This window comes from Danio rerio, chromosome 4 (genome assembly GCF_052040795.2).
Source record: "Danio rerio strain M-AB ecotype USA chromosome 4, GRCz13ab, whole genome shotgun sequence".
Classification (NCBI taxonomy): domain Eukaryota; kingdom Metazoa; phylum Chordata; class Actinopteri; order Cypriniformes; family Danionidae; genus Danio; species Danio rerio.
This window is the reverse complement of record NC_141024.2, coordinates 79,000,724-79,024,659: the sequence shown is the minus strand read 5'-3', so window position 1 is coordinate 79,024,659 and position 23,936 is coordinate 79,000,724. Positions and strand designations below refer to the sequence as shown.

Here is a 23,936-nt window from a genome sequence, read left to right as displayed (position 1 = left end):
GGCGCTTCCCTCTCTTCCTCGTCCTCTGCCAAGCCTCTTTTGCTCCAGTAGAGCCGCGCGCGCCTGTGGAAGGCCTGCCCACCCGTCGCTAGAAGAGTCTGTTCTGACGCCGAAAACTACTCGAAGGTCCCCCCTCAAAGCGGTTTGACCAGGTGAAGGAACACGCAAAGAGGGCCCCCGGTGGCTTTTGTCCGCCAAGCGAGTGTGCCCTGTGGAATGTCAGAATTTTATTTTTACCGGCCTGCCGCTGTTACTGACGGAACGAATGCAGACCGTGTGAAAGGTCATCATTTTATCTGCCATTAAGTAAGCGAACGCTTCTGCTCGGATCAGAGGTAACTTTGTTTCAAGAACTGCAATCTTTTGCAGACGTCTGTGGCCTTTTGGGCAGAGGGACGGTTCTAAACCAATCTGAACCACAGGCAATTTCGCAGCCAGCCGTCGGTGGTTTCCCGTCCCAGGAATGTAAGGTGCTTGCAGCGGGAGGTTGTTTCGTTAGCGCTTCCGCTTTCGTCAGTGAAGTTCTTTTGCGGAACGTTTGTAGATCCCCTCGTCTTCTTCAAGCTATGTCGTTTGAGCACTGTGCTGATAGGCTGACGTGAGAAAACAGGACACAAAACATACAAGGCAAGAGTGCAAAGCACGGAGCTCTAGGCAAAGGCGGTCCGAACCGCAGCAAAGCAGGAGGTCGACATGTCCAAATAGACCAAATCAGAAACTAAGCAGAGAAAAACGGCATCTGTAGAGAAAGAAAACAGATGGAGGAAAAGAAAGAAAGAACAGGAGGATCCCCTCCCCTCCCCCCATAGAGGGTCTGTTATCCCCAGGTCGAGTGCGTCCGGTGGAATCCATGTGTTGGCAGCCCCAACTGATGACAAAACACAAAGCAAGCATCTGGAGGAAGCTCAAACTCTTCATGCGTTGCCACAGTTACTAGCGAGTGGTTTGCAGGCACAGGCACGTCTGCTGCAAGTACAGCGCCGTCAGGAGACAGGGGTTGCTGGCCCATTCCCCATGCTCGGTGGCTGGGCATCACCGCCCTGGAGTACGGCCGATAGAAAACGGCGGCTGCCATTTGCGCCGCCCGGCAACTCATACTTACCTGGCAGGGGAGATACCATGATCAAGAAGGTGGTTCACCCAGGGTGAGGCTTGGCCATTGCACTCCGGCCACGCTGACCCCTGCGAATTCCCCAAATGTGGGAATCTCGACTGCATAATTTCTGGTAGTGGGGGACTGCGTTCGCGCTCTCCCCTGAGCACAGTGGTTCAAGACAGAGCTCAGGCGGTAGCGTCGGACCCGGCTGGAGCCAAGTGGTGCTCGCTGCAGAGCCATTTGAGGAGAGCTGAGCTCCAGCGAGGGGGAGCTTAAGCTTGAGCTCCACCTTTTTTGCACTTCTTCTACGAGTGATGTCACTGGGGGTAGGGTTAGGGGTGGGGTTGGTGTACGCATTAAAACAGCTTACAGGAGGAGGAGCGACAGCTCATGCTCCCCCTCGCTGGAGCTCAGCTCTCCTCGAATGGCTCTGCAGCGAGCACCCCCTCGCTGGAGCGGCGCTTCCCTCTCTTCCTCGTCCTCTGCCAAGCCTCTTTTGCTCCAGTAGAGCCGCGCGCGCCTGTGGAAGGCCTGCCCACCCGTCGCTAGAAGAGTCTGTTCTGACGCCGAAAACTACTCGAAGGTCCCCCCTCAAAGCGGTTTGACCAGGTGAAGGAACACGCAAAGAGAGCCCCCGGTGGCTTTTGTCCGCCAAGCGAGTGTGCCCTGTGGAATGTCAGAATTTTATTTTTACCGGCCTGCCGCTGTTACTGACGGAACGAATGCAGACCGTGTGAAAGGTCATCATTTTATCTGCCATTAAGTAAGCGAACGCTTCTGCTCGGATCAGAGGTAACTTTGTTTCAAGAACTGCAATCTTTTGCAGACGTCTGTGGCCTTTTGGGCAGAGGGACGGTTCTAAACCAATCTGAACCACAGGCAATTTCGCAGCCAGCCGTCGGTGGTTTCCCGTCCCAGGAATGTAAGGTGCTTGCAGCGGGAGGTTGTTTCGTTAGCGCTTCCGCTTTCGTCAGTGAAGTTCTTTTGCGGAACGTTTGTAGATCCCGTCGTCTTCTTCAAGCTATGTCGTTTGATCACTGTGCTGATAGGCTGACGTAAGAAAACAGGACACAAAACATACAAGGCAAGAGTGCAAAGCACGGAGCTCTAGGCAAAGGCGGTCCGAACCGCAGCAAAGCAGGAGGTCGACATGTCCAAATAGACCAAATCAGAAACTAAGCAGAGAAAAACGGCATCTGTAGAGAAAGAAAACAGATGGAGGAAAAGAAAGAAAGAACAGGAGGATCCCCTCCCCTCCCCCCATAGAGGGTCTGTTATCCCCAGGTCGAGTGCGTCCGGTGGAATCCATGTGTTGGCAGCCCCAACTGATGACAAAACACAAAGCAAGCATCTGGAGGAAGCTCAAACTCTTCATGCGTTGCCACAGTTACTAGCGAGTGGTTTGCAGGCACAGGCACGTCTGCTGCAAGTACAGCGCCGTCAGGAGACAGGGGTTGCTGGCCCATTCCCCATGCTCGGTGGCTGGGCATCACCGCCCTGGAGTACGGCCGATAGAAAACGGCGGCTGCCATTTGCGCCGCCCGGCAACTCATACTTACCTGGCAGGGGAGATACCATGATCAAGAAGGTGGTTCACCCAGGGCGAGGCTTGGCCATTGCACTCCGGCCACGCTGACCCCTGCGAATTCCCCAAATGTGGGAATCTCGACTGCATAATTTCTGGTAGTGGGGGACTGCGTTCGCGCTCTCCCCTGAGCACAGTGGTTCAAGACAGAGCTCAGGCGGTAGCGTCGGACCCGGCTGGAGCCAAGTGGTGCTCGCTGCAGAGCCATTTGAGGAGAGCTGAGCTCCAGCGAGGGGGAGCTTAAGCTTGAGCTCCACCTTTTTTGCACTTCTTCTACGAGTGATGTCACTGGGGGTAGGGTTAGGGGTGGGGTTGGTGTACGCATTAAAACAGCTTACAGGAGGAGGAGCGACAGCTCATGCTCCCCCTCGCTGGAGCTCAGCTCTCCTCGAATGGCTCTGCAGCGAGCACCCCCTCGCTGGAGCGGCGCTTCCCTCTCTTCCTCGTCCTCTGCCAAGCCTCTTTTGCTCCAGTAGAGCCGCGCGCGCCTGTGGAAGGCCTGCCCACCCGTCGCTAGAAGAGTCTGTTCTGACGCCGAAAACTACTCGAAGGTCCCCCCTCAAAGCGGTTTGACCAGGTGAAGGAACACGCAAAGAGAGCCCCCGGTGGCTTTTGTCCGCCAAGCGAGTGTGCCCTGTGGAATGTCAGAATTTTATTTTTACCGGCCTGCCGCTGTTACTGACGGAACGAATGCAGACCGTGTGAAAGGTCATCATTTTATCTGCCATTAAGTAAGCGAACGCTTCTGCTCGGATCAGAGGTAACTTTGTTTCAAGAACTGCAATCTTTTGCAGAGGTCTGTGGCCTTTTGGGCAGAGGGACGGTTCTAAACCAATCTGAACCACAGGCAATTTCGCAGCCAGCCGTCGGTGGTTTCCCGTCCCAGGAATGTAAGGTGCTTGCAGCGGGAGGTTGTTTCGTTAGCGCTTCCGCTTTCGTCAGTGAAGTTCTTTTGCGGAACGTTTGTAGATCCCCTCGTCTTCTTCAAGCTATGTCGTTTGAGCACTGTGCTGATAGGCTGACGTGAGAAAACAGGACACAAAACATACAAGGCAAGAGTGCAAAGCACGGAGCTCTAGGCAAAGGCGGTCCGAACCGCAGCAAAGCAGGAGGTCGACATGTCCAAATAGACCAAATCAGAAACTAAGCAGAGAAAAACGGCATCTGTAGAGAAAGAAAACAGATGGAGGAAAAGAAAGAAAGAACAGGAGGATCCCCTCCCCTCCCCCCATAGAGGGTCTGTTATCCCCAGGTCGAGTGCGTCCGGTGGAATCCATGTGTTGGCAGCCCCAACTGATGACAAAACACAAAGCAAGCATCTGGAGGAAGCTCAAACTCTTCATGCGTTGCCACAGTTACTAGCGAGTGGTTTGCAGGCACAGGCACGTCTGCTGCAAGTACAGCGCCGTCAGGAGACAGGGGTTGCTGGCCCATTCCCCATGCTCGGTGGCTGGGCATCACCGCCCTGGAGTACGGCCGATAGAAAACGGCGGCTGCCATTTGCGCCGCCCGGCAACTCATACTTACCTGGCAGGGGAGATACCATGATCAAGAAGGTGGTTCACCCAGGGCGAGGCTTGGCCATTGCACTCCGGCCACGCTGACCCCTGCGAATTCCCCAAATGTGGGAATCTCGACTGCATAATTTCTGGTAGTGGGGGACTGCGTTCGCGCTCTCCCCTGAGCACAGTGGTTCAAGACAGAGCTCAGGCGGTAGCGTCGGACCCGGCTGGAGCCAAGTGGTGCTCGCTGCAGAGCCATTTGAGGAGAGCTGAGCTCCAGCGAGGGGGAGCTTAAGCTTGAGCTCCACCTTTTTTGCACTTCTTCTACGAGTGATGTCACTGGGGGTAGGGTTAGGGGTGGGGTTGGTGTACGCATTAAAACAGCTTACAGGAGGAGGAGCGACAGCTCATGCTCCCCCTCGCTGGAGCTCAGCTCTCCTCAAATGGCTCTGCAGCGAGCACCCTCTCGCTGGAGCGGCGCTTCCCTCTCTTCCTCGTCCTTTGCCAAGCCTCTTTTGCTCCAGTAGAGCCGCGCGCGCCTGTGGAAGGCCTGCCCACCCGTCGCTAGAAGAGCCCGTTCTGACGCCGAAAACTACTCGAAAGGTCCCCCCTCAAAGCGGTTTGACCAGGTGAAGGAACACGCAAAGAGAGCCCCCGGTGGCTTTTGTCCGCCGAGCGAGTGTGCCCTGTGGAATGTCAGAATTTTATTTTTACCGGCCTGCCGCTGTTACTGACGGAACGAATGCAGACCGTGTGAAAGGTCATCATTTTATCTGCCATTAAGTAAGCGAACGCTTCGGCTCGGATCAGAGGTAACTTTGTTTCAAGAACTGCAATCTTTTGCAGACGTCTGTGGCGTTTTGGGTAGAGGGACGGTTCTAAACCAATCTGAACCAGAGGCAATTTCGCAGCCAGCCGTCGGTGGTTTCCCGTCCCAGGAATGTAAGGTGCTTGCAGCGGGAGGTTGTTTCGTTAGCGCTTCCGCTTTCGTCAGTGAAGTTCTTTTGCGGAACGTTTGTAGATCCCGTCGTCTTCTTCAAGCTATGTCGTTTGATCACTGTGCTGATAGGCTGACGTAAGAAAACAGGACACAAAACATACAAGGCAAGAGTGCAAAGCACGGAGCTCTAGGCAAAGGCGGTCCGAACCGCAGCAAAGCAGGAGGTCGACATGTCCAAATAGACCAAATCAGAAACTAAGCAGAGAAAAACGGCATCTGTAGAGAAAGAAAACAGATGGAGGAAAAGAAAGAAAGAACAGGAGGATCCCCTCCCCTCCCCCCATAGAGGGTCTGTTATCCCCAGGTCGAGTGCGTCCGGTGGAATCCATGTGTTGGCAGCCCCAACTGATGACAAAACACAAAGCAAGCATCTGGAGGAAGCTCAAACTCTTCATGCGTTGCCACAGTTACTAGCGAGTGGTTTGCAGGCACAGGCACGTCTGCTGCAAGTACAGCGCCGTCAGGAGACAGGGGTTGCTGGCCCATTCCCCATGCTCGGTGGCTGGGCATCACCGCCCTGGAGTACGGCCGATAGAAAACGGCGGCTGCCATTTGCGCCGCCCGGCAACTCATACTTACCTGGCAGGGGAGATACCATGATCAAGAAGGTGGTTCACCCAGGGCGAGGCTTGGCCATTGCACTCCGGCCACGCTGACCCCTGCGAATTCCCCAAATGTGGGAATCTCGACTGCATAATTTCTGGTAGTGGGGGACTGCGTTCGCGCTCTCCCCTGAGCACAGTGGTTCAAGACAGAGCTCAGGCGGTAGCGTCGGACCCGGCTGGAGCCAAGTGGTGCTCGCTGCAGAGCCATTTGAGGAGAGCTGAGCTCCAGCGAGGGGGAGCTTAAGCTTGAGCTCCACCTTTTTTGCACTTCTTCTACGAGTGATGTCACTGGGGGTAGGGTTAGGGGTGGGGTTGGTGTACGCATTAAAACAGCTTACAGGAGGAGGAGCGACAGCTCATGCTCCCCCTCGCTGGAGCTCAGCTCTCCTCAAATGGCTCTGCAGCGAGCACCCTCTCGCTGGAGCGGCGCTTCCCTCTCTTCCTCGTCCTTTGCCAAGCCTCTTTTGCTCCAGTAGAGCCGCGCGCGCCTGTGGAAGGCCTGCCCACCCGTCGCTAGAAGAGCCCGTTCTGACGCCGAAAACTACTCGAAAGGTCCCCCCTCAAAGCGGTTTGACCAGGTGAAGGAACACGCAAAGAGAGCCCCCGGTGGCTTTTGTCCGCCGAGCGAGTGTGCCCTGTGGAATGTCAGAATTTTATTTTTACCGGCCTGCCGCTGTTACTGACGGAACGAATGCAGACCGTGTGAAAGGTCATCATTTTATCTGCCATTAAGTAAGCGAACGCTTCGGCTCGGATCAGAGGTAACTTTGTTTCAAGAACTGCAATCTTTTGCAGACGTCTGTGGCGTTTTGGGTAGAGGGACGGTTCTAAACCAATCTGAACCAGAGGCAATTTCGCAGCCAGCCGTCGGTGGTTTCCCGTCCCAGGAATGTAAGGTGCTTGCAGCGGGAGGTTGTTTCGTTAGCGCTTCCGCTTTCGTCAGTGAAGTTCTTTTGCGGAACGTTTGTAGATCCCGTCGTCTTCTTCAAGCTATGTCGTTTGATCACTGTGCTGATAGGCTGACGTAAGAAAACAGGACACAAAACATACAAGGCAAGAGTGCAAAGCACGGAGCTCTAGGCAAAGGCGGTCCGAACCGCAGCAAAGCAGGAGGTCGACATGTCCAAATAGACCAAATCAGAAACTAAGCAGAGAAAAACGGCATCTGTAGAGAAAGAAAACAGATGGAGGAAAAGAAAGAAAGAACAGGAGGATCCCCTCCCCTCCCCCCATAGAGGGTCTGTTATGCCTAGATCGAGTGCGTCCGGTGGAATCCATGTGTTGGCAGCCCCAACTGATGACAAAACATAAAGCAAGCATCTGGAGGAAGCTCAAACTCTTCATGCGTTGCCACAGTTACTAGCGAGTGGTTTGCAGGCACAGGCACGTCTGCTGCAAGTACAGCGCCGTCAGGAGACAGGGGTTGCTGGCCCATTCCCCATGCTCGGTGGCTGGGCATCACCGCCCTGGAGTACGGCCGATAGAAAACGGCAGCTGCCATTTGCGCCACCCGGCAACTCATACTTACCTGACAGGGGAGATACCTTGATCAAGAAGGTGGTTCACCCAGGGCGAGGCTTGGCCATTGCACTCCGGCCACGCTGACCCCTGCGAATTCCCCAAATGTGGGAATCTCGACTGCATAATTTCTGGTAGTAGGGGACTGCGTTCGCGCTCTCCCCTGAGCACAGTGGTTCAAGACAGAGCTCAGGCGGTAGCGTCGGACCTGGCTGGAGCCAAGTGGTGCTCGCTGCAGAGCCATTTGAGGAGAGCTGAGCTCCAGCGAGGGGGAGCTTAAGCTTGAGCTCCACCTTTTTTGCACTTCTTCTACGAGTGATGTCACTGGGGGTAGGGTTAGGGGTGGGGTTGGTGTACGCATTAAAACAGCTTACAGGAGGAGGAGCGACAGCTCATGCTCCCCCTCGCTGGAGCTCAGCTCTCCTCGAATGGCTCTGCAGCGAGCACCCCCTCGCTGGAGCGGCGCTTCCCTCTCTTCCTCGTCCTCTGCCAAGCCTCTTTTGCTCCAGTAGAGCCGCGCGCGCCTGTGGAAGGCCTGCCCACCCGTCGCTAGAAGAGTCTGTTCTGACGCCGAAAACTACTCGAAGGTCCCCCCTCAAAGCGGTTTGACCAGGTGAAGGAACACGCAAAGAGAGCCCCCGGTGGCTTTTGTCCGCCAAGCGAGTGTGCCCTGTGGAATGTCAGAATTTTATTTTTACCGGCCTGCCGCTGTTACTGACGGAACGAATGCAGACCGTGTGAAAGGTCATCATTTTATCTGCCATTAAGTAAGCGAACGCTTCTGCTCGGATCAGAGGTAACTTTGTTTCAAGAACTGCAATCTTTTGCAGACGTCTGTGGCCTTTTGGGCAGAGGGACGGTTCTAAACCAATCTGAACCACAGGCAATTTCGCAGCCAGCCGTCGGTGGTTTCCCGTCCCAGGAATGTAAGGTGCTTGCAGCGGGAGGTTGTTTCGTTAGCGCTTCCGCTTTCGTCAGTGAAGTTCTTTTGCGGAACGTTTGTAGATCCCCTCGTCTTCTTCAAGCTATGTCGTTTGAGCACTGTGCTGATAGGCTGACGTGAGAAAACAGGACACAAAACATACAAGGCAAGAGTGCAAAGCACGGAGCTCTAGGCAAAGGCGGTCCGAACCGCAGCAAAGCAGGAGGTCGACATGTCCAAATAGACCAAATCAGAAACTAAGCAGAGAAAAACGGCATCTGTAGAGAAAGAAAACAGATGGAGGAAAAGAAAGAAAGAACAGGAGGATCCCCTCCCCTCCCCCCATAGAGGGTCTGTTATCCCCAGGTCGAGTGCGTCCGGTGGAATCCATGTGTTGGCAGCCCCAACTGATGACAAAACACAAAGCAAGCATCTGGAGGAAGCTCAAACTCTTCATGCGTTGCCACAGTTACTAGCGAGTGGTTTGCAGGCACAGGCACGTCTGCTGCAAGTACAGCGCCGTCAGGAGACAGGGGTTGCTGGCCCATTCCCCATGCTCGGTGGCTGGGCATCACCGCCCTGGAGTACGGCCGATAGAAAACGGCGGCTGCCATTTGCGCCGCCCGGCAACTCATACTTACCTGGCAGGGGAGATACCATGATCAAGAAGTTGGTTCACTCAGGGCGAGGCTTGGCCATTGCACTCCGGCCACGCTGACCCCTGCGAATTCCCCAAATGTGGGAATCTCGACTGCATAATTTCTGGTAGTGGGGGACTGCGTTCGCGCTCTCCCCTGAGCACAGTGGTTCAAGACAGAGCTCAGGCGGTAGCGTCGGACCCGGCTGGAGCCAAGTGGTGCTCGCTGCAGAGCCATTTGAGGAGAGCTGAGCTCCAGCGAGGGGGAGCTTAAGCTTGAGCTCCACCTTTTTTGCACTTCTTCTACGAGTGATGTCACTGGGGGTAAGGTTAGGGGTGGGGTTGGTGTACGCATTAAAACAGCTTACAGGAGGAGGAGCGACAGCTCATGCTCCCCCTCGCTGGAGCTCAGCTCTCCTCGAATGGCTCTGCAGCGAGCACCCCCTCGCTGGAGCGGCGCTTCCCTCTCTTCCTCGTCCTCTGCCAAGCCTCTTTTGCTCCAGTAGAGCCGCGCGCGCCTGTGGAAGGCCTGCCCACCCGTCGCTAGAAGAGTCTGTTCTGACGCCGAAAACTACTCGAAGGTCCCCCCTCAAAGCGGTTTGACCAGGTGAAGGAACACGCAAAGAGAGCCCCCGGTGGCTTTTGTCCGCCAAGCGAGTGTGCCCTGTGGAATGTCAGAATTTTATTTTTACCGGCCTGCCGCTGTTACTGACGGAACGAATGCAGACCGTGTGAAAGGTCATCATTTTATCTGCCATTAAGTAAGCGAACGCTTCTGCTCGGATCAGAGGTAACTTTGTTTCAAGAACTGCAATCTTTTGCAGACGTCTGTGGCCTTTTGGGCAGAGGGACGGTTCTAAACCAATCTGAACCACAGGCAATTTCGCAGCCAGCCGTCGGTGGTTTCCCGTCCCAGGAATGTAAGGTGCTTGCAGCGGGAGGTTGTTTCGTTAGCGCTTCCGCTTTCGTCAGTGAAGTTCTTTTGCGGAACGTTTGTAGATCCCCTCGTCTTCTTCAAGCTATGTCGTTTGAGCACTGTGCTGATAGGCTGACGTGAGAAAACAGGACACAAAACATACAAGGCAAGAGTGCAAAGCACGGAGCTCTAGGCAAAGGCGGTCCGAACCGCAGCAAAGCAGGAGGTCGACATGTCCAAATAGACCAAATCAGAAACTAAGCAGAGAAAAACGGCATCTGTAGAGAAAGAAAACAGATGGAGGAAAAGAAAGAAAGAACAGGAGGATCCCCTCCCCTCCCCCCATAGAGGGTCTGTTATCCCCAGGTCGAGTGCGTCCGGTGGAATCCATGTGTTGGCAGCCCCAACTGATGACAAAACACAAAGCAAGCATCTGGAGGAAGCTCAAACTCTTCATGCGTTGCCACAGTTACTAGCGAGTGGTTTGCAGGCACAGGCACGTCTGCTGCAAGTACAGCGCCGTCAGGAGACAGGGGTTGCTGGCCCATTCCCCATGCTCGGTGGCTGGGTATCACCGCCCTGGAGTACGGCCGATAGAAAACGGCGGCTGCCATTTGCGCCGCCCGGCAACTCATACTTACCTGGCAGGGGAGATACCATGATCAAGAAGGTGGTTCACCCAGGGCGAGGCTTGGCCATTGCACTCCGGCCACGCTGACCCCTGCGAATTCCCCAAATGTGGGAATCTCGACTGCATAATTTCTGGTAGTGGGGGACTGCGTTCGCGCTCTCCCCTGAGCACAGTGGTTCAAGACAGAGCTCAGGCGGTAGCGTCGGACCCGGCTGGAGCCAAGTGGTGCTCGCTGCAGAGCCATTTGAGGAGAGCTGAGCTCCAGCGAGGGGGAGCTTAAGCTTGAGCTCCACCTTTTTTGCACTTCTTCTACGAGTGATGTCACTGGGGGTAAGGTTAGGGGTGGGGTTGGTGTACGCATTAAAACAGCTTACAGGAGGAGGAGCGACAGCTCATGCTCCCCCTCGCTGGAGCTCAGCTCTCCTCGAATGGCTCTGCAGCGAGCACCCCCTCGCTGGAGCGGCGCTTCCCTCTCTTCCTCGTCCTCTGCCAAGCCTCTTTTGCTCCAGTAGAGCCGCGCGCGCCTGTGGAAGGCCTGCCCACCCGTCGCTAGAAGAGTCTGTTCTGACGCCGAAAACTACTCGAAGGTCCCCCCTCAAAGCGGTTTGACCAGGTGAAGGAACACGCAAAGAGAGCCCCCGGTGGCTTTTGTCCGCCAAGCGAGTGTGCCCTGTGGAATGTCAGAATTTTATTTTTACCGGCCTGCCGCTGTTACTGACGGAACGAATGCAGACCGTGTGAAAGGTCATCATTTTATCTGCCATTAAGTAAGCGAACGCTTCTGCTCGGATCAGAGGTAACTTTGTTTCAAGAACTGCAATCTTTTGCAGACGTCTGTGGCCTTTTGGGCAGAGGGACGGTTCTAAACCAATCTGAACCAGAGGCAATTTCGCAGCCAGCCGTCGGTGGTTTCCCGTCCCAGGAATGTAAGGTGCTTGCAGCGGGAGGTTGTTTCGTTAGCGCTTCCGCTTTCGTCAGTGAAGTTCTTTTGCGGAACGTTTGTAGATCCCCTCGTCTTCTTCAAGCTATGTCGTTTGAGCACTGTGCTGATAGGCTGACGTGAGAAAACAGGACACAAAACATACAAGGCAAGAGTGCAAAGCACGGAGCTCTAGGCAAAGGCGGTCCGAACCGCAGCAAAGCAGGAGGTCGACATGTCCAAATAGACCAAATCAGAAACTAAGCAGAGAAAAACGGCATCTGTAGAGAAAGAAAACAGATGGAGGAAAAGAAAGAAAGAACAGGAGGATCCCCTCCCCTCCCCCCATAGAGGGTCTGTTATCCCCAGGTCGAGTGCGTCCGGTGGAATCCATGTGTTGGCAGCCCCAACTGATGACAAAACACAAAGCAAGCATCTGGAGGAAGCTCAAACTCTTCATGCGTTGCCACAGTTACTAGCGAGTGGTTTGCAGGCACAGGCACGTCTGCTGCAAGTACAGCGCCGTCAGGAGACAGGGGTTGCTGGCCCATTCCCCATGCTCGGTGGCTGGGCATCACCGCCCTGGAGTACGGCCGATAGAAAACGGCGGCTGCCATTTGCGCCGCCCGGCAACTCATACTTACCTGGCAGGGGAGATACCATGATCAAGAAGGTGGTTCACCCAGGGCGAGGCTTGGCCATTGCACTCCGGCCACGCTGACCCCTGCGAATTCCCCAAATGTGGGAATCTCGACTGCATAATTTCTGGTAGTGGGGGACTGCGTTCGCGCTCTCCCCTGAGCACAGTGGTTCAAGACAGAGCTCAGGCGGTAGCGTCGGACCCGGCTGGAGCCAAGTGGTGCTCGCTGCAGAGCCATTTGAGGAGAGCTGAGCTCCAGCGAGGGGGAGCTTAAGCTTGAGCTCCACCTTTTTTGCACTTCTTCTACGAGTGATGTCACTGGGGGTAGGGTTAGGGGTGGGGTTGGTGTACGCATTAAAACAGCTTACAGGAGGAGGAGCGACAGCTCATGCTCCCCCTCGCTGGAGCTCAGCTCTCCTCAAATGGCTCTGCAGCGAGCACCCTCTCGCTGGAGCGGCGCTTCCCTCTCTTCCTCGTCCTTTGCCAAGCCTCTTTTGCTCCAGTAGAGCCGCGCGCGCCTGTGGAAGGCCTGCCCACCCGTCGCTAGAAGAGCCCGTTCTGACGCCGAAAACTACTCGAAAGGTCCCCCCTCAAAGCGGTTTGACCAGGTGAAGGAACACGCAAAGAGAGCCCCCGGTGGCTTTTGTCCGCCGAGCGAGTGTGCCCTGTGGAATGTCAGAATTTTATTTTTACCGGCCTGCCGCTGTTACTGACGGAACGAATGCAGACCGTGTGAAAGGTCATCATTTTATCTGCCATTAAGTAAGCGAACGCTTCGGCTCGGATCAGAGGTAACTTTGTTTCAAGAACTGCAATCTTTTGCAGACGTCTGTGGCGTTTTGGGTAGAGGGACGGTTCTAAACCAATCTGAACCAGAGGCAATTTCGCAGCCAGCCGTCGGTGGTTTCCCGTCCCAGGAATGTAAGGTGCTTGCAGCGGGAGGTTGTTTCGTTAGCGCTTCCGCTTTCGTCAGTGAAGTTCTTTTGCGGAACGTTTGTAGATCCCGTCGTCTTCTTCAAGCTATGTCGTTTGATCACTGTGCTGATAGGCTGACGTAAGAAAACAGGACACAAAACATACAAGGCAAGAGTGCAAAGCACGGAGCTCTAGGCAAAGGCGGTCCGAACCGCAGCAAAGCAGGAGGTCGACATGTCCAAATAGACCAAATCAGAAACTAAGCAGAGAAAAACGGCATCTGTAGAGAAAGAAAACAGATGGAGGAAAAGAAAGAAAGAACAGGAGGATCCCCTCCCCTCCCCCCATAGAGGGTCTGTTATGCCCAGATCGAGTGCGTCCGGTGGAATCCATGTGTTGGCAGCCCCAACTGATGACAAAACACAAAGCAAGCATCTGGAGGAAGCTCAAACTCTTCATGCGTTGCCACAGTTACTAGCGAGTGGTTTGCAGGCACAGGCACGTCTGCTGCAAGTACAGCGCCGTCAGGAGACAGGGGTTGCTGGCCCATTCCCCATGCTCGGTGGCTGGGCATCACCGCCCTGGAGTACGGCCGATAGAAAACGGCAGCTGCCATTTGCGCCACCCGGCAACTCATACTTACCTGACAGGGGAGATACCATGATCAAGAAGGTGGTTCACCCAGGGCGAGGCTTGGCCATTGCACTCCGGCCACGCTGACCCCTGCGAATTCCCCAAATGTGGGAATCTCGACTGCATAATTTCTGGTAGTGGGGGACTGCGTTCGCGCTCTCCCCTGAGCACAGTGGTTCAAGACAGAGCTCAGGCGGTAGCGTCGGACCTGGCTGGAGCCAAGTGGTGCTCGCTGCAGAGCCATTTGAGGAGAGCTGAGCTCCAGCGAGGGGGAGCTTAAGCTTGAGCTCCACCTTTTTTGCACTTCTTCTACGAGTGATGTCACTGGGGGTAGGGTTAGGGGTGGGGTTGGTGTACGCATTAAAACAGCTTACAGGAGGAGGAGCGACAGCTCATGCTCCCCCTCGCTGGAGCTCAGCTCTCCTCGAATGGCTCTGCAGCGAGCACCCCCTCGCTGGAGCGGCGCTTCCCTCTCTTCCTCGTCCTCTGCCAAGCCTCTTTTGCTCCAGTAGAGCCGCGCGCGCCTGTGGAAGGCCTGCCCACCCGTCGCTAGAAGAGCCCGTTCTGACGCCGAAAACTACTCGAAAGGTCCCCCCTCAAAGCGGTTTGACCAGGTGAAGGAACACGCAAAGAGAGCCCCCGGTGGCTTTTGTCCGCCGAGCGAGTGTGCCCTGTGGAATGTCAGAATTTTATTTTTACCGGCCTGCCGCTGTTACTGACGGAACGAATGCAGACCGTGTGAAAGGTCATCATTTTATCTGCCATTAAGTAAGCGAACGCTTCGGCTCGGATCAGAGGTAACTTTGTTTCAAGAACTGCAATCTTTTGCAGACGTCTGTGGCGTTTTGGGTAGAGGGACGGTTCTAAACCAATCTGAACCAGAGGCAATTTCGCAGCCAGCCGTCGGTGGTTTCCCGTCCCAGGAATGTAAGGTGCTTGCAGCGGGAGGTTGTTTCGTTAGCGCTTCCGCTTTCGTCAGTGAAGTTCTTTTGCGGAACGTTTGTAGATCCCGTCGTCTTCTTCAAGCTATGTCGTTTGATCACTGTGCTGATAGGCTGACGTAAGAAAACAGGACACAAAACATACAAGGCAAGAGTGCAAAGCACGGAGCTCTAGGCAAAGGCGGTCCGAACCGCAGCAAAGCAGGAGGTCGACATGTCCAAATAGACCAAATCAGAAACTAAGCAGAGAAAAACGGCATCTGTAGAGAAAGAAAACAGATGGAGGAAAAGAAAGAAAGAACAGGAGGATCCCCTCCCCTCCCCCCATAGAGGGTCTGTTATCCCCAGGTCGAGTGCGTCCGGTGGAATCCATGTGTTGGCAGCCCCAACTGATGACAAAACACAAAGCAAGCATCTGGAGGAAGCTCAAACTCTTCATGCGTTGCCACAGTTACTAGCGAGTGGTTTGCAGGCACAGGCACGTCTGCTGCAAGTACAGCGCCGTCAGGAGACAGGGGTTGCTGGCCCATTCCCCATGCTCGGTGGCTGGGCATCACCGCCCTGGAGTACGGCCGATAGAAAACGGCGGCTGCCATTTGCGCCGCCCGGCAACTCATACTTACCTGGCAGGGGAGATACCATGATCAAGAAGGTGGTTCACCCAGGGCGAGGCTTGGCCATTGCACTCCGGCCACGCTGACCCCTGCGAATTCCCCAAATGTGGGAATCTCGACTGCATAATTTCTGGTAGTGGGGGACTGCGTTCGCGCTCTCCCCTGAGCACAGTGGTTCAAGACAGAGCTCAGGCGGTAGCGTCGGACCCGGCTGGAGCCAAGTGGTGCTCGCTGCAGAGCCATTTGAGGAGAGCTGAGCTCCAGCGAGGGGGAGCTTAAGCTTGAGCTCCACCTTTTTTGCACTTCTTCTACGAGTGATGTCACTGGGGGTAGGGTTAGGGGTGGGGTTGGTGTACGCATTAAAACAGCTTACAGGAGGAGGAGCGACAGCTCATGCTCCCCCTCGCTGGAGCTCAGCTCTCCTCAAATGGCTCTGCAGCGAGCACCCTCTCGCTGGAGCGGCGCTTCCCTCTCTTCCTCGTCCTTTGCCAAGCCTCTTTTGCTCCAGTAGAGCCGCGCGCGCCTGTGGAAGGCCTGCCCACCCGTCGCTAGAAGAGCCCGTTCTGACGCCGAAAACTACTCGAAAGGTCCCCCCTCAAAGCGGTTTGACCAGGTGAAGGAACACGCAAAGAGAGCCCCCGGTGGCTTTTGTCCGCCGAGCGAGTGTGCCCTGTGGAATGTCAGAATTTTATTTTTACCGGCCTGCCGCTGTTACTGACGGAACGAATGCAGACCGTGTGAAAGGTCATCATTTTATCTGCCATTAAGTAAGCGAACGCTTCGGCTCGGATCAGAGGTAACTTTGTTTCAAGAACTGCAATCTTTTGCAGACGTCTGTGGCGTTTTGGGTAGAGGGACGGTTCTAAACCAATCTGAACCAGAGGCAATTTCGCAGCCAGCCGTCGGTGGTTTCCCGTCCCAGGAATGTAAGGTGCTTGCAGCGGGAGGTTGTTTCGTTAGCGCTTCCGCTTTCGTCAGTGAAGTTCTTTTGCGGAACGTTTGTAGATCCCGTCGTCTTCTTCAAGCTATGTCGTTTGATCACTGTGCTGATAGGCTGACGTAAGAAAACAGGACACAAAACATACAAGGCAAGAGTGCAAAGCACGGAGCTCTAGGCAAAGGCGGTCCGAACCGCAGCAAAGCAGGAGGTCGACATGTCCAAATAGACCAAATCAGAAACTAAGCAGAGAAAAACGGCATCTGTAGAGAAAGAAAACAGATGGAGGAAAAGAAAGAAAGAACAGGAGGATCCCCTCCCCTCCCCCCATAGAGGGTCTGTTATGCCCAGATCGAGTGCGTCCGGTGGAATCCATGTGTTGGCAGCCCCAACTGATGACAAAACATAAAGCAAGCATCTGGAGGAAGCTCAAACTCTTCATGCGTTGCCACAGTTACTAGCGAGTGGTTTGCAGGCACAGGCACGTCTGCTGCAAGTACAGCGCCGTCAGGAGACAGGGGTTGCTGGCCCATTCCCCATGCTCGGTGGCTGGGCATCACCGCCCTGGAGTACGGCCGATAGAAAACGGCAGCTGCCATTTGCGCCACCCGGCAACTCATACTTACCTGACAGGGGAGATACCTTGATCAAGAAGGTGGTTCACCCAGGGCGAGGCTTGGCCATTGCACTCCGGCCACGCTGACCCCTGCGAATTCCCCAAATGTGGGAATCTCGACTGCATAATTTCTGGTAGTAGGGGACTGCGTTCGCGCTCTCCCCTGAGCACAGTGGTTCAAGACAGAGCTCAGGCGGTAGCGTCGGACCTGGCTGGAGCCAAGTGGTGCTCGCTGCAGAGCCATTTGAGGAGAGCTGAGCTCCAGCGAGGGGGAGCTTAAGCTTGAGCTCCACCTTTTTTGCACTTCTTCTACGAGTGATGTCACTGGGGGTAGGGTTAGGGGTGGGGTTGGTGTACGCATTAAAACAGCTTACAGGAGGAGGAGCGACAGCTCATGCTCCCCCTCGCTGGAGCTCAGCTCTCCTCGAATGGCTCTGCAGCGAGCACCCCCTCGCTGGAGCGGCGCTTCCCTCTCTTCCTCGTCCTCTGCCAAGCCTCTTTTGCTCCAGTAGAGCCGCGCGCGCCTGTGGAAGGCCTGCCCACCCGTCGCTAGAAGAGTCTGTTCTGACGCCGAAAACTACTCGAAGGTCCCCCCTCAAAGCGGTTTGACCAGGTGAAGGAACACGCAAAGAGAGCCCCCGGTGGCTTTTGTCCGCCAAGCGAGTGTGCCCTGTGGAATGTCAGAATTTTATTTTTACCGGCCTGCCGCTGTTACTGACGGAACGAATGCAGACCGTGTGAAAGGTCATCATTTTATCTGCCATTAAGTAAGCGAACGCTTCTGCTCGGATCAGAGGTAACTTTGTTTCAAGAACTGCAATCTTTTGCAGACGTCTGTGGCCTTTTGGGCAGAGGGACGGTTCTAAACCAATCTGAACCACAGGCAATTTCGCAGCCAGCCGTCGGTGGTTTCCCGTCCCAGGAATGTAAGGTGCTTGCAGCGGGAGGTTGTTTCGTTAGCGCTTCCGCTTTCGTCAGTGAAGTTCTTTTGCGGAACGTTTGTAGATCCCCTCGTCTTCTTCAAGCTATGTCGTTTGAGCACTGTGCTGATAGGCTGACGTGAGAAAACAGGACACAAAACATACAAGGCAAGAGTGCAAAGCACGGAGCTCTAGGCAAAGGCGGTCCGAACCGCAGCAAAGCAGGAGGTCGACATGTCCAAATAGACCAAATCAGAAACTAAGCAGAGAAAAACGGCATCTGTAGAGAAAGAAAACAGATGGAGGAAAAGAAAGAAAGAACAGGAGGATCCCCTCCCCTCCCCCCATAGAGGGTCTGTTATCCCCAGGTCGAGTGCGTCCGGTGGAATCCATGTGTTGGCAGCCCCAACTGATGACAAAACACAAAGCAAGCATCTGGAGGAAGCTCAAACTCTTCATGCGTTGCCACAGTTACTAGCGAGTGGTTTGCAGGCACAGGCACGTCTGCTGCAAGTACAGCGCCGTCAGGAGACAGGGGTTGCTGGCCCATTCCCCATGCTCGGTGGCTGGGCATCACCGCCCTGGAGTACGGCCGATAGAAAACGGCGGCTGCCATTTGCGCCGCCCGGCAACTCATACTTACCTGGCAGGGGAGATACCATGATCAAGAAGTTGGTTCACTCAGGGCGAGGCTTGGCCATTGCACTCCGGCCACGCTGACCCCTGCGAATTCCCCAAATGTGGGAATCTCGACTGCATAATTTCTGGTAGTGGGGGACTGCGTTCGCGCTCTCCCCTGAGCACAGTGGTTCAAGACAGAGCTCAGGCGGTAGCGTCGGACCCGGCTGGAGCCAAGTGGTGCTCGCTGCAGAGCCATTTGAGGAGAGCTGAGCTCCAGCGAGGGGGAGCTTAAGCTTGAGCTCCACCTTTTTTGCACTTCTTCTACGAGTGATGTCACTGGGGGTAAGGTTAGGGGTGGGGTTGGTGTACGCATTAAAACAGCTTACAGGAGGAGGAGCGACAGCTCATGCTCCCCCTCGCTGGAGCTCAGCTCTCCTCGAATGGCTCTGCAGCGAGCACCCCCTCGCTGGAGCGGCGCTTCCCTCTCTTCCTCGTCCTCTGCCAAGCCTCTTTTGCTCCAGTAGAGCCGCGCGCGCCTGTGGAAGGCCTGCCCACCCGTCGCTAGAAGAGTCTGTTCTGACGCCGAAAACTACTCGAAGGTCCCCCCTCAAAGCGGTTTGACCAGGTGAAGGAACACGCAAAGAGAGCCCCCGGTGGCTTTTGTCCGCCAAGCGAGTGTGCCCTGTGGAATGTCAGAATTTTATTTTTACCGGCCTGCCGCTGTTACTGACGGAACGAATGCAGACCGTGTGAAAGGTCATCATTTTATCTGCCATTAAGTAAGCGAACGCTTCTGCTCGGATCAGAGGTAACTTTGTTTCAAGAACTGCAATCTTTTGCAGACGTCTGTGGCCTTTTGGGCAGAGGGACGGTTCTAAACCAATCTGAACCACAGGCAATTTCGCAGCCAGCCGTCGGTGGTTTCCCGTCCCAGGAATGTAAGGTGCTTGCAGCGGGAGGTTGTTTCGTTAGCGCTTCCGCTTTCGTCAGTGAAGTTCTTTTGCGGAACGTTTGTAGATCCCCTCGTCTTCTTCAAGCTATGTCGTTTGAGCACTGTGCTGATAGGCTGACGTGAGAAAACAGGACACAAAACATACAAGGCAAGAGTGCAAAGCACGGAGCTCTAGGCAAAGGCGGTCCGAACCGCAGCAAAGCAGGAGGTCGACATGTCCAAATAGACCAAATCAGAAACTAAGCAGAGAAAAACGGCATCTGTAGAGAAAGAAAACAGATGGAGGAAAAGAAAGAAAGAACAGGAGGATCCCCTCCCCTCCCCCCATAGAGGGTCTGTTATCCCCAGGTCGAGTGCGTCCGGTGGAATCCATGTGTTGGCAGCCCCAACTGATGACAAAACACAAAGCAAGCATCTGGAGGAAGCTCAAACTCTTCATGCGTTGCCACAGTTACTAGCGAGTGGTTTGCAGGCACAGGCACGTCTGCTGCAAGTACAGCGCCGTCAGGAGACAGGGGTTGCTGGCCCATTCCCCATGCTCGGTGGCTGGGTATCACCGCCCTGGAGTACGGCCGATAGAAAACGGCGGCTGCCATTTGCGCCGCCCGGCAACTCATACTTACCTGGCAGGGGAGATACCATGATCAAGAAGGTGGTTCACCCAGGGCGAGGCTTGGCCATTGCACTCCGGCCACGCTGACCCCTGCGAATTCCCCAAATGTGGGAATCTCGACTGCATAATTTCTGGTAGTGGGGGACTGCGTTCGCGCTCTCCCCTGAGCACAGTGGTTCAAGACAGAGCTCAGGCGGTAGCGTCGGACCCGGCTGGAGCCAAGTGGTGCTCGCTGCAGAGCCATTTGAGGAGAGCTGAGCTCCAGCGAGGGGGAGCTTAAGCTTGAGCTCCACCTTTTTTGCACTTCTTCTACGAGTGATGTCACTGGGGGTAAGGTTAGGGGTGGGGTTGGTGTACGCATTAAAACAGCTTACAGGAGGAGGAGCGACAGCTCATGCTCCCCCTCGCTGGAGCTCAGCTCTCCTCGAATGGCTCTGCAGCGAGCACCCCCTCGCTGGAGCGGCGCTTCCCTCTCTTCCTCGTCCTCTGCCAAGCCTCTTTTGCTCCAGTAGAGCCGCGCGCGCCTGTGGAAGGCCTGCCCACCCGTCGCTAGAAGAGTCTGTTCTGACGCCGAAAACTACTCGAAGGTCCCCCCTCAAAGCGGTTTGACCAGGTGAAGGAACACGCAAAGAGAGCCCCCGGTGGCTTTTGTCCGCCAAGCGAGTGTGCCCTGTGGAATGTCAGAATTTTATTTTTACCGGCCTGCCGCTGTTACTGACGGAACGAATGCAGACCGTGTGAAAGGTCATCATTTTATCTGCCATTAAGTAAGCGAACGCTTCTGCTCGGATCAGAGGTAACTTTGTTTCAAGAACTGCAATCTTTTGCAGACGTCTGTGGCCTTTTGGGCAGAGGGACGGTTCTAAACCAATCTGAACCAGAGGCAATTTCGCAGCCAGCCGTCGGTGGTTTCCCGTCCCAGGAATGTAAGGTGCTTGCAGCGGGAGGTTGTTTCGTTAGCGCTTCCGCTTTCGTCAGTGAAGTTCTTTTGCGGAACGTTTGTAGATCCCCTCGTCTTCTTCAAGCTATGTCGTTTGAGCACTGTGCTGATAGGCTGACGTGAGAAAACAGGACACAAAACATACAAGGCAAGAGTGCAAAGCACGGAGCTCTAGGCAAAGGCGGTCCGAACCGCAGCAAAGCAGGAGGTCGACATGTCCAAATAGACCAAATCAGAAACTAAGCAGAGAAAAACGGCATCTGTAGAGAAAGAAAACAGATGGAGGAAAAGAAAGAAAGAACAGGAGGATCCCCTCCCCTCCCCCCATAGAGGGTCTGTTATCCCCAGGTCGAGTGCGTCCGGTGGAATCCATGTGTTGGCAGCCCCAACTGATGACAAAACACAAAGCAAGCATCTGGAGGAAGCTCAAACTCTTCATGCGTTGCCACAGTTACTAGCGAGTGGTTTGCAGGCACAGGCACGTCTGCTGCAAGTACAGCGCCGTCAGGAGACAGGGGTTGCTGGCCCATTCCCCATGCTCGGTGGCTGGGCATCACCGCCCTGGAGTACGGCCGATAGAAAACGGCGGCTGCCATTTGCGCCGCCCGGCAACTCATACTTACCTGGCAGGGGAGATACCATGATCAAGAAGGTGGTTCACCCAGGGCGAGGCTTGGCCATTGCACTCCGGCCACGCTGACCCCTGCGAATTCCCCAAATGTGGGAATCTCGACTGCATAATTTCTGGTAGTGGGGGACTGCGTTCGCGCTCTCCCCTGAGCACAGTGGTTCAAGACAGAGCTCAGGCGGTAGCGTCGGACCCGGCTGGAGCCAAGTGGTGCTCGCTGCAGAGCCATTTGAGGAGAGCTGAGCTCCAGCGAGGGGGAGCTTAAGCTTGAGCTCCACCTTTTTTGCACTTCTTCTACGAGTGATGTCACTGGGGGTAGGGTTAGGGGTGGGGTTGGTGTACGCATTAAAACAGCTTACAGGAGGAGGAGCGACAGCTCATGCTCCCCCTCGCTGGAGCTCAGCTCTCCTCAAATGGCTCTGCAGCGAGCACCCTCTCGCTGGAGCGGCGCTTCCCTCTCTTCCTCGTCCTTTGCCAAGCCTCTTTTGCTCCAGTAGAGCCGCGCGCGCCTGTGGAAGGCCTGCCCACCCGTCGCTAGAAGAGCCCGTTCTGACGCCGAAAACTACTCGAAAGGTCCCCCCTCAAAGCGGTTTGACCAGGTGAAGGAACACGCAAAGAGAGCCCCCGGTGGCTTTTGTCCGCCGAGCGAGTGTGCCCTGTGGAATGTCAGAATTTTATTTTTACCGGCCTGCCGCTGTTACTGACGGAACGAATGCAGACCGTGTGAAAGGTCATCATTTTATCTGCCATTAAGTAAGCGAACGCTTCGGCTCGGATCAGAGGTAACTTTGTTTCAAGAACTGCAATCTTTTGCAGACGTCTGTGGCGTTTTGGGTAGAGGGACGGTTCTAAACCAATCTGAACCAGAGGCAATTTCGCAGCCAGCCGTCGGTGGTTTCCCGTCCCAGGAATGTAAGGTGCTTGCAGCGGGAGGTTGTTTCGTTAGCGCTTCCGCTTTCGTCAGTGAAGTTCTTTTGCGGAACGTTTGTAGATCCCGTCGTCTTCTTCAAGCTATGTCGTTTGATCACTGTGCTGATAGGCTGACGTAAGAAAACAGGACACAAAACATACAAGGCAAGAGTGCAAAGCACGGAGCTCTAGGCAAAGGCGGTCCGAACCGCAGCAAAGCAGGAGGTCGACATGTCCAAATAGACCAAATCAGAAACTAAGCAGAGAAAAACGGCATCTGTAGAGAAAGAAAACAGATGGAGGAAAAGAAAGAAAGAACAGGAGGATCCCCTCCCCTCCCCCCATAGAGGGTCTGTTATGCCCAGATCGAGTGCGTCCGGTGGAATCCATGTGTTGGCAGCCCCAACTGATGACAAAACACAAAGCAAGCATCTGGAGGAAGCTCAAACTCTTCATGCGTTGCCACAGTTACTAGCGAGTGGTTTGCAGGCACAGGCACGTCTGCTGCAAGTACAGCGCCGTCAGGAGACAGGGGTTGCTGGCCCATTCCCCATGCTCGGTGGCTGGGCATCACCGCCCTGGAGTACGGCCGATAGAAAACGGCAGCTGCCATTTGCGCCACCCGGCAACTCATACTTACCTGACAGGGGAGATACCATGATCAAGAAGGTGGTTCACCCAGGGCGAGGCTTGGCCATTGCACTCCGGCCACGCTGACCCCTGCGAATTCCCCAAATGTGGGAATCTCGACTGCATAATTTCTGGTAGTGGGGGACTGCGTTCGCGCTCTCCCCTGAGCACAGTGGTTCAAGACAGAGCTCAGGCGGTAGCGTCGGACCTGGCTGGAGCCAAGTGGTGCTCGCTGCAGAGCCATTTGAGGAGAGCTGAGCTCCAGCGAGGGGGAGCTTAAGCTTGAGCTCCACCTTTTTTGCACTTCTTCTACGAGTGATGTCACTGGGGGTAGGGTTAGGGGTGGGGTTGGTGTACGCATTAAAACAGCTTACAGGAGGAGGAGCGACAGCTCATGCTCCCCCTCGCTGGAGCTCAGCTCTCCTCGAATGGCTCTGCAGCGAGCACCCCCTCGCTGGAGCGGCGCTTCCCTCTCTTCCTCGTCCTCTGCCAAGCCTCTTTTGCTCCAGTAGAGCCGCGCGCGCCTGTGGAAGGCCTGCCCACCCGTCGCTAGAAGAGTCTGTTCTGACGCCGAAAACTACTCGAAGGTCCCCCCTCAAAGCGGTTTGACCAGGTGAAGGAACACGCAAAGAGAGCCCCCGGTGGCTTTTGTCCGCCAAGCGAGTGTGCCCTGTGGAATGTCAGAATTTTATTTTTACCGGCCTGCCGCTGTTACTGACGGAACGAATGCAGACCGTGTGAAAGGTCATCATTTTATCTGCCATTAAGTAAGCGAACGCTTCTGCTCGGATCAGAGGTAACTTTGTTTCAAGAACTGCAATCTTTTGCAGACGTCTGTGGCCTTTTGGGCAGAGGGACGGTTCTAAACCAATCTGAACCACAGGCAATTTCGCAGCCAGCCGTCGGTGGTTTCCCGTCCCAGGAATGTAAGGTGCTTGCAGCGGGAGGTTGTTTCGTTAGCGCTTCCGCTTTCGTCAGTGAAGTTCTTTTGCGGAACGTTTGTAGATCCCCTCGTCTTCTTCAAGCTATGTCGTTTGAGCACTGTGCTGATAGGCTGACGTGAGAAAACAGGACACAAAACATACAAGGCAAGAGT

At 55.0% G+C, this 23,936-nt stretch overlaps 1 protein-coding gene and 15 non-coding genes across 16 annotated transcripts in view; 15 read left to right on the top strand and 1 right to left on the bottom strand.

Moving 5' to 3' along the window:
• LOC137489621 (uncharacterized) overlaps window positions 1-23,936 on the bottom strand; it is a 403,605-nt gene that overhangs the window by 210,450 nt on the left and 169,219 nt on the right. The window lies entirely within an intron of this gene.
• On the top strand, window positions 1,095-1,258 carry LOC137489775 (U1 spliceosomal RNA). Its single transcript, XR_015484670.1, has one exon. It is a non-coding gene; the product is annotated as a U1 spliceosomal RNA (small nuclear RNA).
• Window positions 2,648-2,811, top strand: LOC141384042 (U1 spliceosomal RNA). Its single transcript, XR_015485023.1, has one exon. It is a non-coding gene; the product is annotated as a U1 spliceosomal RNA (small nuclear RNA).
• LOC141384041 (U1 spliceosomal RNA) lies at window positions 4,201-4,364 on the top strand. Its single transcript, XR_015485012.1, has one exon. It is a non-coding gene; the product is annotated as a U1 spliceosomal RNA (small nuclear RNA).
• On the top strand, window positions 5,755-5,918 carry LOC141384040 (U1 spliceosomal RNA). Its single transcript, XR_015485000.1, has one exon. It is a non-coding gene; the product is annotated as a U1 spliceosomal RNA (small nuclear RNA).
• On the top strand, window positions 7,309-7,472 carry LOC141384158 (U1 spliceosomal RNA). The gene has a single exon (XR_015486588.1). It is a non-coding gene; the product is annotated as a U1 spliceosomal RNA (small nuclear RNA).
• LOC148682950 (U1 spliceosomal RNA) lies at window positions 8,862-9,025 on the top strand. Its single transcript, XR_015944102.1, has one exon. It is a non-coding gene; the product is annotated as a U1 spliceosomal RNA (small nuclear RNA).
• LOC141384039 (U1 spliceosomal RNA) lies at window positions 10,415-10,578 on the top strand. The gene has a single exon (XR_015484989.1). It is a non-coding gene; the product is annotated as a U1 spliceosomal RNA (small nuclear RNA).
• LOC141384038 (U1 spliceosomal RNA) lies at window positions 11,968-12,131 on the top strand. Its single transcript, XR_015484978.1, has one exon. It is a non-coding gene; the product is annotated as a U1 spliceosomal RNA (small nuclear RNA).
• Window positions 13,522-13,685, top strand: LOC141384140 (U1 spliceosomal RNA). The gene has a single exon (XR_015486343.1). It is a non-coding gene; the product is annotated as a U1 spliceosomal RNA (small nuclear RNA).
• LOC141384036 (U1 spliceosomal RNA) lies at window positions 15,076-15,239 on the top strand. Its single transcript, XR_015484967.1, has one exon. It is a non-coding gene; the product is annotated as a U1 spliceosomal RNA (small nuclear RNA).
• Window positions 16,630-16,793, top strand: LOC148682949 (U1 spliceosomal RNA). Its single transcript, XR_015944319.1, has one exon. It is a non-coding gene; the product is annotated as a U1 spliceosomal RNA (small nuclear RNA).
• LOC141384141 (U1 spliceosomal RNA) lies at window positions 18,183-18,346 on the top strand. The gene has a single exon (XR_015486354.1). It is a non-coding gene; the product is annotated as a U1 spliceosomal RNA (small nuclear RNA).
• Window positions 19,736-19,899, top strand: LOC141384035 (U1 spliceosomal RNA). The gene has a single exon (XR_015484956.1). It is a non-coding gene; the product is annotated as a U1 spliceosomal RNA (small nuclear RNA).
• LOC137494457 (U1 spliceosomal RNA) lies at window positions 21,289-21,452 on the top strand. The gene has a single exon (XR_015484945.1). It is a non-coding gene; the product is annotated as a U1 spliceosomal RNA (small nuclear RNA).
• On the top strand, window positions 22,843-23,006 carry LOC141384139 (U1 spliceosomal RNA). Its single transcript, XR_015486332.1, has one exon. It is a non-coding gene; the product is annotated as a U1 spliceosomal RNA (small nuclear RNA).